This window comes from Dendrobates tinctorius, unplaced genomic scaffold, assembly GCF_039654945.1.
Source record: "Dendrobates tinctorius isolate UK_male_01 unplaced genomic scaffold, ASM3965494v1 ptg000201l, whole genome shotgun sequence".
In the NCBI taxonomy this organism is placed as follows: domain Eukaryota; kingdom Metazoa; phylum Chordata; class Amphibia; order Anura; family Dendrobatidae; genus Dendrobates; species Dendrobates tinctorius.
Genome location: NW_027361868.1, coordinates 394630 through 409837, shown reverse-complemented (window position 1 = coordinate 409837; position 15208 = coordinate 394630).

Genomic DNA, 15208 nt, shown 5'->3' with positions numbered 1-15208 from the left:
GTGCCTATGGATAGAAATTAACAACTTTCCATTTATTTTCTGCATCTATAGTTCACTCTTTGTCCCACCAGGTTATTCTCAGCTTGAGATAAGAGTCGATGGAAAATACACCAAATGTCCCATTGAGTCAATTGGGAGGAGGAATGAAAAAAATAAAAAAATGTAATTAACCACTCACAATAATTTTCACATTTGTTTTATTTTAGAAAAATCCTCATTAAAATAAACCTTCTATGCATATTCTTAACATTGGTGGCTTTCTGGTTTATGACCCTCAACTGGGAAAGCTGATGAAGCTTGTAGGGGTGTAATGTAATGATGGTAGGGTTAGGGTAGAGCCACATGGAGATGACCAGTCAGAAACCGGATAACAATGAAACATGACTCAAAAATTATTTTTACATTCCCTTAAACAGAACCTGTCACATCAGATAATGCTATCAACCTACAGATATAGGGTTCATCTGCAGGTTAGACAGCTGCCCAGACACCATATTGAAAGTGCAACTACCAGAAAAAAAAAAGAACTTTATGTCTTCGAGGAGCCCCCGGCTTTCAGTCATGGGGCGTGCCAGTGCGGCTACAGTCACCGTTCACAACACCAAGAGCTGCAGCTGTAATCGTCACTTTGACTGACATTGACTTTCGCTTCTGCACTGATGCACTGCACAGCGAGCTGCCAAGCAAAGGACCAGGACATGCTTACATCCGATGTTCTCATTTCTGTGTGTGCTATAGCCGCATCTGCATACCTGTATGACTGAAAGCCGACAGCTACTGGGAGAAATAAAGTTAATTTTTTCCATGGTGCCGCACTTTCAGTAAGGCCGCTGGGCACCTTTCTAATGCTACTAACAGAATAATTCTATTTCTGCAGATTAAAAGCGTTACCTGACCCGACAGGTTCCTTTTACAGAAAACATGCGATTCATGCTGCCTGAACTATACATTTCTATGTTTTACTCTAAACCCTGCCATTTTTCAGAAAAATAAAAACTGGAAACAAATGGGTTTTATAAATCTCATGGGTCTGCAGGAGCCTTAAGGTACTGTCACACTTAGCGATGCACCAGCGATCCCAACCAGCGTTATGAACCGGTCAGGATCGCTGGTGCATCGCTAAGTGGTCGCTAGTGAGCTGCCACACAGGCAGATCTCACCAGCGACATAGCAGGGGTCAGGCGTCGCTACTTTGGCTAGTTTCACACTAGCGTTTATTCGACGCAGCGCACGGCGCCGCTAAGTCCCGCCCCTGCCGGCTCCCTGCCCGCCCCATCCGGTCATCGCCACCTACTATCGCACATGGACGCTTGCGATCTGCGCACCCTATCTTTAGCATAGGGTGCGCAGATCGTGCACTAGTAGGATTTTGGCGTGCGCTGCACACTTTTGAAGGTGCGCCCGTGCGTGCCGAACGCAGCATGTTGCATTTTGGCGCGCACGGCGCATCTTCAAAAGTGCGCAGCGCACGCCAAAATCCTACTAGCGCACGGCCAGCGCACGATCTGCGCACCCTATGCTAAAGATAGGGTGCGCAGATCGCAAGCGTCCATGTGCGATAGTAGGCGGCGATGACCGGATGGGGTGGGCAGGGAGTCGGCAGGGGGCGGGGCTTAGCGGCGCCGTGTGCTGCATCGAATAAACGCTAGTGTGAAACTAGCCTTACCTGTCAGACGCGGCGATCCTGACGTCCTCTCGCCCGCGTCCACGTGTCGCGCGTTGGCGCCACAGGAAGCCCAACAGGAAGCTAACGACGAGAAACGGTCCAGGACGTTCTCGCGCGATCAGCGATAACCAGTGGGGGAGCCGGTCAGAGGTGAGTATCAGACATAGCGATATCGCTAGCAATATCGCTGCTACGTCACAAAACCAGTGACGTTATAGCGATATTGCTAGCGATATCGCTTAGTGTGACAGGCCCTTTAAACTCTACCAGTGGTTGTGTGCACTCATCCATACCAGGTGAGCACCACTGTGTATGCTCTCTTTACAATTTTCTTCCAGATAAGACCCTATTTGTGCATTTATTATCCTTTCCAGTTATCCCCGCTTCACATTTTCCAGAAAAAGACATAGTTGAAAGTTTGGCTTGCAACGAGTGGACTGAGAAGACTAATCATGGAGGCAGATCTCCTCCTCCTCCTTCTCCCAGCCTTGATCTCCTTGATTGACAGGTCCGTCTCTATATGGGTATAGAAAGAGACCTCTCTATCTAAGTGAATGGCGCTCCGAGCAGCCATGGTGGACCATGCCCTTGTGTCTCGTTTTCTCAGTCACTTCATTCCCGGCTTCTGCTTCCAATTATTTTTTTCTCTGAAATGCAGATATTAGTAATGACGTAGTCTGTATCTGATTCATGCTGCCTGAATCACCTGACAAGTTCCCTTTAACAGTCACCGCACTTTCCACAGGAGGGAACATGGGTTAGGAAAGTGGTCCATAATACCGTGTGGAGCGGCAGCTTCATGGACTCCTCTTTTCCTTGGTTTTAAGCTTTCCCAATTCAGCAGAAAACTTACGCTATGAAGCAGCACACGCAATTTTTCTCTTTTCCGTAATTCGTTCAAACGTCAGTGATTTTTCTCATGTACAAAATACAGTCCGAGTTTCATCAGCGTTTTTGATCTGATTTTCATCAGTGCTTTGGTCAGGGTGTCAGTTTTCACCATCAAAGTTTCAATAGTTTTTATGGTATGAAAAAAAAAAACTGATGGAGTTTTCTAAAGCTTGCCCTATCAAACAGTCTGTGAAGAGCAGACAGCGGATGGATGGCGAATAGATAGCACCTGAGTGGGGACAAGGTTTCTTTCATCTTATTTCACCTTATACATTTTCATCCCTGTTGCGCTGCCAGAAAATCTACCTTTATGTCAGTTTACCATCTGGCTCAGCTTTTTGGCCAATTCGGAACACATAGCAATCCAAAGAGATCAGCTCTCGACTGTAATGGTGGGGCACGAGGAAGATCGATAATGAAAGGTCAAAAGAGTTCCTGCACTTACGTAAGTTTTTCCATTTTTGGGAGGGTCAAAACGACGCGTTTCCGCTTGTCCATCCAGTTTTGACAAATGAAAGAAACAGAAAAAACCTATGTGAGATTCGGGATCACATGGCACATCCGTGGCACTTTAGTTTGCTTGGTGCAGTGGTCGGAGATGCATAATCCCCATTATCGGATCCACTGTTATTTTTGGAGAAAGGGCACTGGATTATAGTTTCACTGTACGGAACCATAAGTTTTGAAAGGTAAGTGCCGTAGAAAGCAGAGGCGAAGCTGGGAGGGAACTCGATGGGATTTACTAAGAAGACACCAACAAACCATTGGACATTGGATGTGAAATTTGGACAAGGGGGCAGTAAAGAGAAATGGCGACTAGCATCTACAAAACGTGTGGTTTCTGGACTCGGGTTCTGGGCTTTGTTTTTAAGTAGTCCAAATGTTTGTGGTTTTGTCATTAAAAAAAACTAGTTGGCAATTGGCAGGAACACGCTCGCTCTTTATCATGTGCAGCTGGACAACTGCACATCATTACTGCTCGCTGTATTCTCAAATGTAACTCATATGGAAGATAGTACGGTTAGCTATATAAACATACCAGGGGACCGTCTTAAAACATTACAGCTGAAAATGTAATTCTATTAGGGTGGCCGGTACCTTGTGAATAGAGGGGGAGTGTGGGAGCCGCGAGAAGGACTGCAGAAGTCGTCAATAAATGATAACGCGAGAGTAAAATATTGCAATAAAACAAGGTAAATTCAGGATTGTAGAATGGAGAGTTCCAACTTTACAAAGAGTTTTGGAAAAAAAAAAATGAAAACCATGATGTTCTGCAGAACGGAGCAAGTCAACATTGTACAAGGTGCTAGTGCACTAATCCTGATCCAAGATATGTAAAAGGCCCACCCTTAATGATCAGGATCCTCTTATCGATCTTGATCTCTAATGTCATACTCGACAACTCTCCTTGTAAGTTCGGGGGACTTTTGGGTGGTGTCAGAGCTTCCTGAAACCCCATGCAATGCAGGCACTAGGAGGCTACTTAGGGGCGTGGTATAGGTTTAGGGAAGGTAGGGAATGGACATTAAGGCTTAGAAAAGGGATGCGCTAATATGCATAAAATTTTTCAAACTTGTCCGCTCTCCTCTGGAATGACCGATATAGATTTACCTGTTTTCTATAAGTCACTATTGCTTTCAGTGCTGTTAATCTGCCCTCTATAATCCATCGTTATTATTATTATACATTTATATAGCGCCATTTATTCCATGGAGCTTTACATGTGAAAAGGAAAATATAGACAAGTACAATAAACATGTGCAAGGCAAGGGACACACAAGTACAGAAGGAGAGGGGACCCTGCCCGCGAGGGCTCACAGTCTACAGGGATGGGTGAGGATACACTAGCAGAGGGTAGAGCAGGTCATGCGGTGGTTCAGTAGACTGAGGATCATTGCAGGCTGTAGGCTTGTCGGAACAGGTGGGTCTTCAGGTTCTTCTTGAAGGTTTCCGTTGGTGAGAGTCTGATGTGTGTCGGCAGAGAGTTCCAGAGTATGGGGGAAGCACGGGAGAGGTCTTGTATGCGGTTGTGGGAAGAAGAGATAAGGGGGGAGTAGAGGAGAAGATCTTGAGAGTATCGAAGGTTGCCTGCGGGTAGGTACCAGGAGACCATGTCACAGATGTATGGAGGAGACAGGTTGTGGATGGCTTTGTATGTCATGGTTAGGGTTTTGAACTGGAGACTCTGGGCAATAGGAAGCCAGTGAAGGGCCTGGCATGGGTGTAGGCTGGGGAATAGCGGGGAGACAGGTGGATTAGTCGGGCAGCAGAGTGTAGGATGGACTGGAGTGGTGCCAGAGTGCTGGAGGGGAGGCCAGAGAGTAGGAGGTTGCAGTAGTCGAGGCGGGAGATGATAAGGGCATGAACTAGAATTGTTGTGGTTTCATGGTTGAGGAACGCGCTGATCCGGGAAATATTTTTGAGTTTGAGGCGGCAGGAGGAGGCAAGGGCTTGGATATATGGTTTGACCCTGGAAAATAATCATGACTTTTTTCGGTAATAACTGCAGACAGGTGATATCGTGTCGTAAAAGGGGTTGTTACCTTTCAGAAAACTTTCTATCATAGGCTGTGGTAGCTTTAAAAAAAAACCAACTGTGTATTATTAACCATCCTCACATCTGTCACTGCACCATCTCTGTTATTTGTCTGCAGCTCTGATGTCACATCGACAGCATTGCAATCAATCAGTGAGCTCAGAGACTGTCCACACAGGCAGAGGAACTGAGCTCACTGATTAGCTGCAGGGTCTGTTAACATAATGTTAGCATTGCAGACAAACAGCAGAGATAGGGCAGCGGAGGGGAGATGGAGCAAATATCAGAGACTGGGGCAATAAGGAGAGCCGGAGAAAACAGCAAAGACTAGGGCAGTGGCAGAGAGCCAGAGCAAACAAAAGAAACCAGGACAGCGACTGAGAACCAGTGCAAACAGTAGAGGCCAGGGCAATGGCGGAGAGCCAAAGAAAACGGCAGAGACCAGGACAGCAGCGGAGAGCCAGGGCAAACAGCAGAGACCAGGGCAGCGTCGGAGAGCCGGAGTAAACAACAGAGCTTAGGGCAGAGGCAGAGAGCAAGTGCAAACAACGGAGACCAGGGCAGTGGCGGAGAGCCAGAGCAAACAGCAGAGACCAGAGTAGCGGCAGAGAGCCGGAGCAAACAGCAGAGACCAGAGCAGTGGTGGAGAGCCGGAGTAAACAACAGAGACTAGAGCAGCGGCAGAGAGCCGGAGCAAACAACGAAGACCAGGGCAGCGGCAGAGAGCCAGTGCAAACAACAGAGACCAGAGCAGCGGCGGAGAGCCAGAGCAAACAGCAAAGACAAGGCGAGCGGCAGAGAGCCGGAGCAAACAGCAGAGACCAGAGCAGTGGTGGAGAGCCAGAGCAAACAGCAGAGACCAGAGCAGTGGTGGAGAGCCAGCGCAAACAGCAGAGACCAGAGCAGTGGTGGAGAGCTGGAGTAAACAATAGAGACTAGAGCAGCGGCAGAGAGCTGGACCTTAGAAGCATAAGTAATATTCCATTATTTCATATTTTGGATTTTTTTGCTACTGCAGCAAATAAAAGTTTTCTAAAAGGGGACAAACCCCTTCAGTGTCACATTTACCAGTATCTTTTGTGCTTTTTGTGATTACTGGTTTCATGCCTCTACAGCCGGATTAAAGTTTGTGAAAAACTCTGGGCAAAAAAATGAGGTGAAACCCCATATCCCACACCTTCAACCCCAGACCACCTGACTTGCTATTAATAAAGACCATACATAGAAAGTTAGCCTCCCAAATTAATTTTTTTAAAGGGATCTAACATTTAAAATTTTCATATCCTGACATTTTTCTAAAGATCTTCCTTTCATAGTGAAAATTCATGGGTCAGAATTACTTTCTTACATCATGATATAAGGGGTTCCTCATAAAAAAAATCATTAGGGCAATCAGATATCATAAAAGGGTGCCCCCCAGCTTCATACAAGTGGCTTCTATTCTGTCAGATTCAAGCAGCAGCGTAATGCTACATTTCCCCAGGAGTGGGAGGCCCCATTCTTGGTCAAGCATGGTGGATGGTGGAACCTCCCAAGTTGGAGGAGACTTAGGACGCCCAGCTCTTGTGCCTTCCTTGTAATCCAGCCCTACACTCGCCAGTTCATCCCTCATCCATCATGCTTTTTTACAAGAGACTCGGATGCGCACTGCCCCAGGTTTTGGACAGAGAAACAGAATTCATGATCTACGACATGTTATATCAAATGTCCAAATATATAATTATAATGGATTGAATGTTATCTGGCAACCGTTCCATTCTTGGCCCATGGTGCCCTGCACTAAGCATAGGAAATAAGTCTTGCCTGGAGTGTCCCTTTGAGATAATGATTTCTTATTGGTATGGTATTGTAAAATAAAAAGTGCCAAGTTCCTACTTACCACATCGGATGGATCCATCACCGGGACAGACTCTATCTTTTTCAAATTTTTTCAAGTCTCCTTCTAGTGGCTGACATGGGTACTACAAGCGAGAGCTCCTTTTAGTGGTGAGAGTGGGGTATTACACTAGGAGCTCCCTCTAGTGTTTGGCCGCTGTATTACATGCTAGAGGTCCCTCCAGCGGTCTGTGTACAGTACTGACTTTAGTCTACACAAGAAAAACCTCTGACATCAATTTAATAGGTCTTTCCAGTGAATCCTAATGTACAGGGTCACAGTGGTGAGACCTCCTCCAATGAATCATTACAGGTGTATATGCCATTTATATCTTAAAGGAAACCTCCAGTTTCTGTGCAGTAAAATAAGCCCTAAACTCAGCATAGCACAGTGTATCTATTTTTCCTGGAGTGCCCCTTTAAAGAGTGACCATCATTTTAATTTTTATTTCATAACTCAATAGCACACGTGAAAATAACTGACATTGTAATATATCTTATCAGCTAAATCTCCTTTTTTCTTCTCCTGGACTGATCTTTCACTCTTAATTCATGTAGAAAATTTGTGAAGATACATATTCCTATTAGTGAGATATCAATTGGTGCTTCTAAAACTCTATGGAGGAGGAGGAGCTAAAGGCAGACACTAACTTTCCGCTGCAAGTTCTCCTGAAAGTTTCAGTTCTTGATAGAACTTTATAAGCACGGACGGTCATCTCCTATCTGAGTAATGGGAAAGTCTGTGTTCACTGAAGACAGATGTTACCCTTGAATTGAGAATTTTGAGAATGAATGACCTGTCTAGGAGGAGAAAGTAGCGGATTTAGGAGGCGAGGTTTATGAAAACCACTCCCAAAATGTGGGTGTTCCATCATGATAGGGGGCATTTCTGGGAGGGGTTGGGATGAGGTTGGAGTCAGGGCTTAAACGTCCTCCGAATTGTTGACATCTTTGAAATTACTGTATAAAATTTCGTTTTAACTTCTTTAAAGTTTTATGTAAAGTTTTTCTTCTATCTTATGTTGTGGCAAATGGTATATTTCAACACAGAATAATAGAAATCTGTATTTTATAATCATTAGAAGACTTTGTTTTACGTCTCAGCTTCTTCAGTTCTTTTTGTTGATTGGATCCAATTAACAAGTTAAGGATTTTTGGGCGATTTATTGAATTATGTAGAAGTGACTTTAATGTGGTCGGTAACATAAGAATTGATGGAATCTTCCAATCCCAGCGGTCGTAACATGCAGAAAATGTTGTCTCTTTCTTCTAATTATATTAAGCACTTTAATTATCGATGCTCTTTAGTTCATTAGCAAGCTCCGAGGAGCATCTGTAAATTATTGACGTTTGCTTCCTTCCTGTCTTTTACCATACAACGCAGCGGGGCTTTAATGTTTTATTAATGTCATTTGTTTTGTTTTGTTTTTTTTTTAAGTAGAATAATATGGTCTTTTTTAGGCTCTGGATATTTTCAGGGAATCCAACTGATGTACTGTATAGTATACAACCAATGACTAATTCCTGTTTGAATGAACATGTGACCACTGCAGCCAATCACTGACTGTAACACTGATGTGTTGGCCACTGTTGCAGTCAGTTATTGGCTTTAGAGGTCACATGTCCATCCAAACTTAACAGGAAGTACAAAGACCAGCGGGAGATCAGAAAGAATCGGCTAGGAAATTATTTTTTTCCAACATTTTGAACTTTTCATTTGAACTTTTTAAATAGACAGAAAACTTCTTTAAAGCTTTATGAGCTAAGTGCAAGACTGGTCTACTACAGACAGACGAACCTTTAAGGCACACTGGGCTACCCATATAACTACTTTTCTGGCTCTATAGTTATGATTTTACAACCTTATTTTAGGATTTTCCTAATTTTACGAGGACACAACCTCTCTCATCTGAGACAATCTGATATGTCTTAGTTTCCCTGGGTTTGCTTCTACCCCCACTTTATTACTACACACCCTTAATTTTAGCTTTCATTCGCCATGTTTGTACCCGTCAGAGATTTATGTTTTGTGCCTTCTTGGATGGGGTTGTCTATACCCACTGTGAACTAGGCATCTCAACATTATGGCCCATACCACGCATGACCACATTGACCAGCTGTCAGTTGGAGTGTGTGGCGCACCCCACACCTTACCAAAAAGCTCCAAGTCAAGTGCTACAGGGTAGCTCTTCAGTGACCTATGGTGCCATGAGTGGGACCTCTAAATCCTCAGTTTCTGCAAACATCCAACCATATCTGGGCCACGATAGTACTGCCACGGAGTTTGACGTCCAAACTTTAGAAGAGGACCTCTCAAGCAACAAGCTGAGTTTTGTATTCTTCTTAAAGTTAAAGAGCAACCATCATTTCTTTATTTTTTTTCCATACTTCAATACTAGACATGAAAATAAGAAACTTTGTAATATATCTTATTAGAGTATTCTCAAAATTCACAGTTAAAATCTGTCTTCATTGATGGCAGATTTTCCCATTACTGAGATAGAAGATGACAGTTTGTGCTCATAAAATTCTGTGTAATGTATGTCTGTGTCTGCCTCTAGCTCCTCCCCATTCCATAGAAATTTAAAAGCACCAACTGTCATCTCCAATCTTAGTAATGGGAAAATATTTCTTTATTTTTATATAGCGCTAACATATTCCGCAGCACTTTACAGTTTGCACACATTATCATCACTGTCCCCGATGGGGCTCACAATCTAAATTCCCTATCAGTATATCTTTGGAATGTGGGAGGAAAAAAAACAGAGGAAACCCATGCACGGTTTCATAGGCCTCCAAGATTTTAAACAGAGAGGAAAAAATACACCAATGGAGAAAGTGTTGATAGAGATCTCAATGCGAAAATTACAATAATTACAACATTTCCTTTTTCTAAAAGCGAAAATAGAAAGAAGGTATATACTTGCTTGCAGGGTCGAAAGTGGGTAAAGGTCATAATAACAATTTGGGTGTCTACTTCGTTTCCAAAAATTTTATGTATTTTAAGTGTTCACGAGGTATGAGGCAACTTTTATGACACTGATGGGAAAACCAGAACGCTGGCATTAGCCAACAAGCATGGGGAAAACAAGCAAGAGGGTTGTCTCCTGCAAGGTTTTGGTTGGACATCAGACTTGATATAATTGTGGGTTGTAATTTCACAAACTAATAGTACACATTTCTGTATGTACACTTCTAAGAAAAATATTGCATTCTGACCCAGATAGGAGAACCCAACTCTGTTATACTAGCAATAGATGAGTACTATGCACTCTGGGCACACTTGGTGTAACCCTTCACAAGGTTGTAGCAATACAGAGAAAACCAGGAACCAGGGGACCAGACGGCCTTCATTTGGTAGCTTAATTAGTGCAGAAAAATCACAATGTTTCAGCCGCAGAGGGCATTTATGAAGCCATATCTCTCTTTTTCTATGGTTTGATAAAGGCCCTGGGCGGCTGAAACGTTGTGATTTTTCTGCACTAATAAAGTTACTTAAAGGAGGACATCTAGTGCCCTGGATTTTCCACTACTCTGTTATACGGTAAGTCAATGGGGTCCATCAGGCAGTGGTTGTTTTCCATCACGTGATGGATCCATCTGCGTCGTAGGTGGATTGACATAGAACTTAAGAAACTGTTACGACATCCACTTTTTTTTTGTAAAGTAACACATTAAAAAGTTTTCTAACATTTTATCCTATTTCTTCTCTTCTGTTTCTCCAAGAATGACCACAGATAAACTCTTTGTGCCATCCCTGAATTTTATGATAATTAAAAAAAAAAAGTGGTCTCAAACTATTTCCAGAATGCGGTTAATGATAGACTCAAGTTTTTCTTATCTGGTTCCATCTAGTAAAGAGGCAAAACATCTGTTAGGAAGAACAGATGTATCCTCATGTGCTCCTGACTCCACGCCTCAATGACCCAAATCAAAAATAAACATTTTTGTTTTTCGGGAAAAAGAAAAAAATATTAGAATTAGTTTATTAATACTGTTATATGGTTCAGAAACTGCCGCCTTGTACGATAGTATCAACAGTTTAAGTATCAATATACAATGCTTGGGAGGCGGCGGACTGGGTGACTGGGTGTTAACCGGCCTTCTGTTTATCGTAGATTAACCTTTCGCCCTGTAGAATAAATCATGGCACATCCTAAATCCAGTGCATATATTGCAAAAAATAACCATATATTACCTGGTTTAAACATATCACTGTGCTTGATTGGCAGCAAACTCTGACCTTAACTCCATATAGAATCTATAGGGTATTCTCAAGAGGAAGATGAGCGACACCAGACCCAACAATGCAGACAAGCTGAAGGCTGCTATCAAAGCAACCTGGGCTTCCATAACCCCTCAGCAGTGCCACAGGCTGATCGCCTCCATGCCACGCCGCAATGATGCAGTAATTAATGCAAAAGGAGCCCCGACCAAGTACTGAGTGCATTTACTGATCATACATTTCAGTAGGCCAACATTTCGGATTTTAAAATCATTTTTCAAGCTGGTGTTATAAAGTATTCTAATTTACTGAGATAATGACTTTTGGGCTGTCATTGGCTGTAAGCCATAATCATCAACATTACCAGAAATAAACACGTGAAATAGATCACTCTGTGTGTAATGACTCTATAGAATATAGGAGATTCACTTTTTGTATTGAAGAACTGAAATAAATTACCGTAACTTTTTGATGATATTCTAATTTTGTGAGATGCACCTGTATATATATATTTTGGTTTCCTCACGGTTTTGGAGCTCCAAGAACCTCCTCACCCCAAGTTATTCAATACTGTTATGTTTGTTGTAATAAAGTTTGATTTGGCCAAATCCAGAATGGTGTTTCATCTGGTTATTTGCAAGAATCTGTGAATATTGGGTCTGGTAAAGAAGGGGAACTTCTAGGAGAGGGAAGCCTCTACAATACCCATGTCCGGGGTAGTTGTTCCTTATAGTAAACACACAGCAGTGCCATACCACCAAAAATAAACTTCTGTACAGTACCCAGAGGTGTAGCTAGGGCTTCAGCTCAGGGAAGGGGTGTGAAACATCTGAGTGGGCCCCTAACCAGGTAACTCTGATTACAACTATGGTGGCAAACCTTAATTTTGGGTAATGGGGAACCTCAGCAGATGACCATGGTGTTACAGAAAATAAGTCTCTACATAAAGACCATCTCTGATCTTACTGCCATATGAGTTCCCAGTGCAGTTATAGATGGTGACTTACACCTGACGTTCTTTCTGATGGAGTCTTTCATTTTTCCTGTATTTTCCATCTGGCCCAGACCGACATGACAACTTCTCCAGCCAGGACTCATCTACAGAAATTACAGCAAAGACACATCTGACTTCTCACATTTCCAGCACTGTTCCCATCTATTTCCAACGAGCACAAACTACTCAACCCAATGCTAAGCAGTTGCTGCCGTATGTGTCCTTATCACCGCACTGGCAGTTTCGCACAATAACCGGGCTCCTCTACTGACCCACATAATAATGCCAACCACTATGCCTCCTGTGTGCCCTCTAGATGGAAAAATTGCCCCATAGAAAATATTAATGTACTGTGTAAGTGCCCTAGAAAACTGTGTCCCCTAGAAAGTAATAATAATGACCTATGCACACCTTTGACGGTCACAATACCCTGAGTACTCCTATAACAATTAGTGCCCACTTAACATTTAATAATGTCCTCTGAGTCCCTCCATGTACAGCTCCCCTGTGCACAATATGATAGGTCCACAGCTCCCCTCTACGTATTATGATAGGCCCACAGTTCCCATATACATTTTATGATAGGCCCACAGTTCCCCTATACATATTACGATGGGCCCATAGCTCCCTTTAATCAGTATAATGAGCCCACTGCTCCCATATATACAGTATAATGTCCCCACAACTCCCCTATACACAGTGTAATGGTCCCACATCTCCCCTATACATAGTATCATGGGCCGACAGCTCCACTATATACAGTGTGATGAGCCCACATCTCCCTTACACACATCTCCCTTATACACAGTATAATGCCCCCACAGTTCCCCTATACATAGTATCATGGACCCACAGCTCCCATATACACAGTATGAAGTGCCCATAGTTCCCCTGTACACAGTATATAGGGCCCACAGCTCTCCTGTTCATATTATGATGGGCTTACAGCTCCTCTATACACAGTATGATGAGCCCAACAGCTTCATTATACACAATATAACTCCCCCACAGCTCCGATATACACAGTTCCCCTATACAGTATGATGCTCCCACAGTTCCCCTATACATAGTATGATGTCCCCACTGCTCTCACAAAACACAGTAAAATGACCCCCACAGTATTTCTCACATTGTGTGATGGCCCCCACACTATAAAATGTCCCCCACAGTAGCCACCACACCATATAATGACCCCCACATTGCATAATGTCCTACATCCTATACAATGGCCCCCACACTGTATAATGGTACCCATGCTGTAAATGCCCCCCACTGTAGCCCCCACACTGTATAATAACCCTCAAACTGTATAATGATACACACACTAGTCCCCGCACTGTATGATTTGAGGGTCCACACAGTAGCCCCTAAACTGTATAATGGCACACACTGTATAAGGGCTCCCACAGTAGTCCCCACACATTTTGAGAGCCTCCACACTGTATGAGGGCCCCCCATAGTAGTCCTCACACTGTATGATAGCCCCCACACTGTATAATGGCTTCCACAGCAGTCCACAAAGTATGATTGTTACGGTTCTGCAGCACAGGACTAGGGTAGGAGGGGGGGAAACTGACCCTGCACTGCGACTAGGCTTATAACCTACGATGGAGTGGGCGACCCATTCCTAGCGAATAGACCCACCGACGATCCTAGGTTAATCTCAAGTGAAGACCTATAGATAGGGGGAAGGGGGTCCCTGAAAGATCTAAGAACTGGGTACAAAAACGGGTCACCTCCTAATAGAAAAAAAATAGAAGGCTGCAGAAACAAACTGAAAACAGAAACTAAGACTGGCAGAACCAGAGGTCCCAGAACTGCACTAATTAATCACACAGAAGGCAAAGCAAGGCTCCAAGCCAGACTTCAAGCTGATTAACACTGTTGTCCAGCAAGGAATGGGAGACAGGTGCAGGTTAATAAAGGGTGAAACAATCACCTGACCCAAGACAAACCCAGCACCAGGGCTAAAAGACCAGCAGCCAGAACACTACAAGAAAATGGCGGATAGTCACAAACTGAACAGATTCTAACAGTACCTCCCCTTTAACGACGATCCCCTGGATCCTCTAGGCTGGGCCTTATTCGGAAATCTCCTGTGAAAAGCCTTAATTAATCTTGAGGCTGAGACGTCCACAGCTTTTACCTAGGAATTGTCCTTGGGACCGAAACCCTTCCAGGACACGAGATACTGTAAGCCTCCTCTGTGCCACCTGGAATCAAGAATGCGTGAAATCTCAAACTCACAGTCCTCATCAATTGGAAGAGCAGATGGCTTAGCCACCTTATCAGGCGTGTCAACTTTCTTCAGCAAAGATACATGAAAAACTGAATTAATTTTCCAGGACGAAGGAATGTCCAATCTGACCGCTGCCGAGTTGACAATCTGAACCACTTTGAAGGGTCCTACAACTTAGGCCTCAACTTTTTAGAAGGGATCTTTAAATGCAGATTCCTAGAGGACAACCAAACCATGTCCCCAACAACAAAGCTCGCCTCCCTTCTTTTCTTGTCAAAATATTTCTTAGACTTCCTATTAGCCTGATTCAGATTATGGCGCACACTGGTCCAAACCCTTTCCAAATTTCCAGAAAAACTCTCCTCCTCAGGCACCGCCACCCCAATTCTAGAAAAAAGGATCGAAAGATAGATGCTTCCCAGTACAACAAAAAAAAAGGAGAACACTTAGCCGAAGAAGACATATGATTATTGAGCGCAAACTCAGCTAATGGTAGATATTCCGACCACATCTCCTGATTGTCTGCTACTAAACATCTCAAAAACTGCTCAACGTCATGGTTCTTCCTCTCGGTCTGTCCATTGGACTCCGGATGATAACTCGACGAAAATGACAAGTGAACCTTAAATCTGTCACAAAAGGCACGCCAAAATCAAGCCACAAACTGTGGTCTCCTATCGGAGACAATGTTCGTGGGGACACCATGGAGTCTGACAATCTCTTTCACAAATGCCCTGGCAAGTGTCTTAGTGCAGGGTAATTTATTGAACGGGACCAGATGA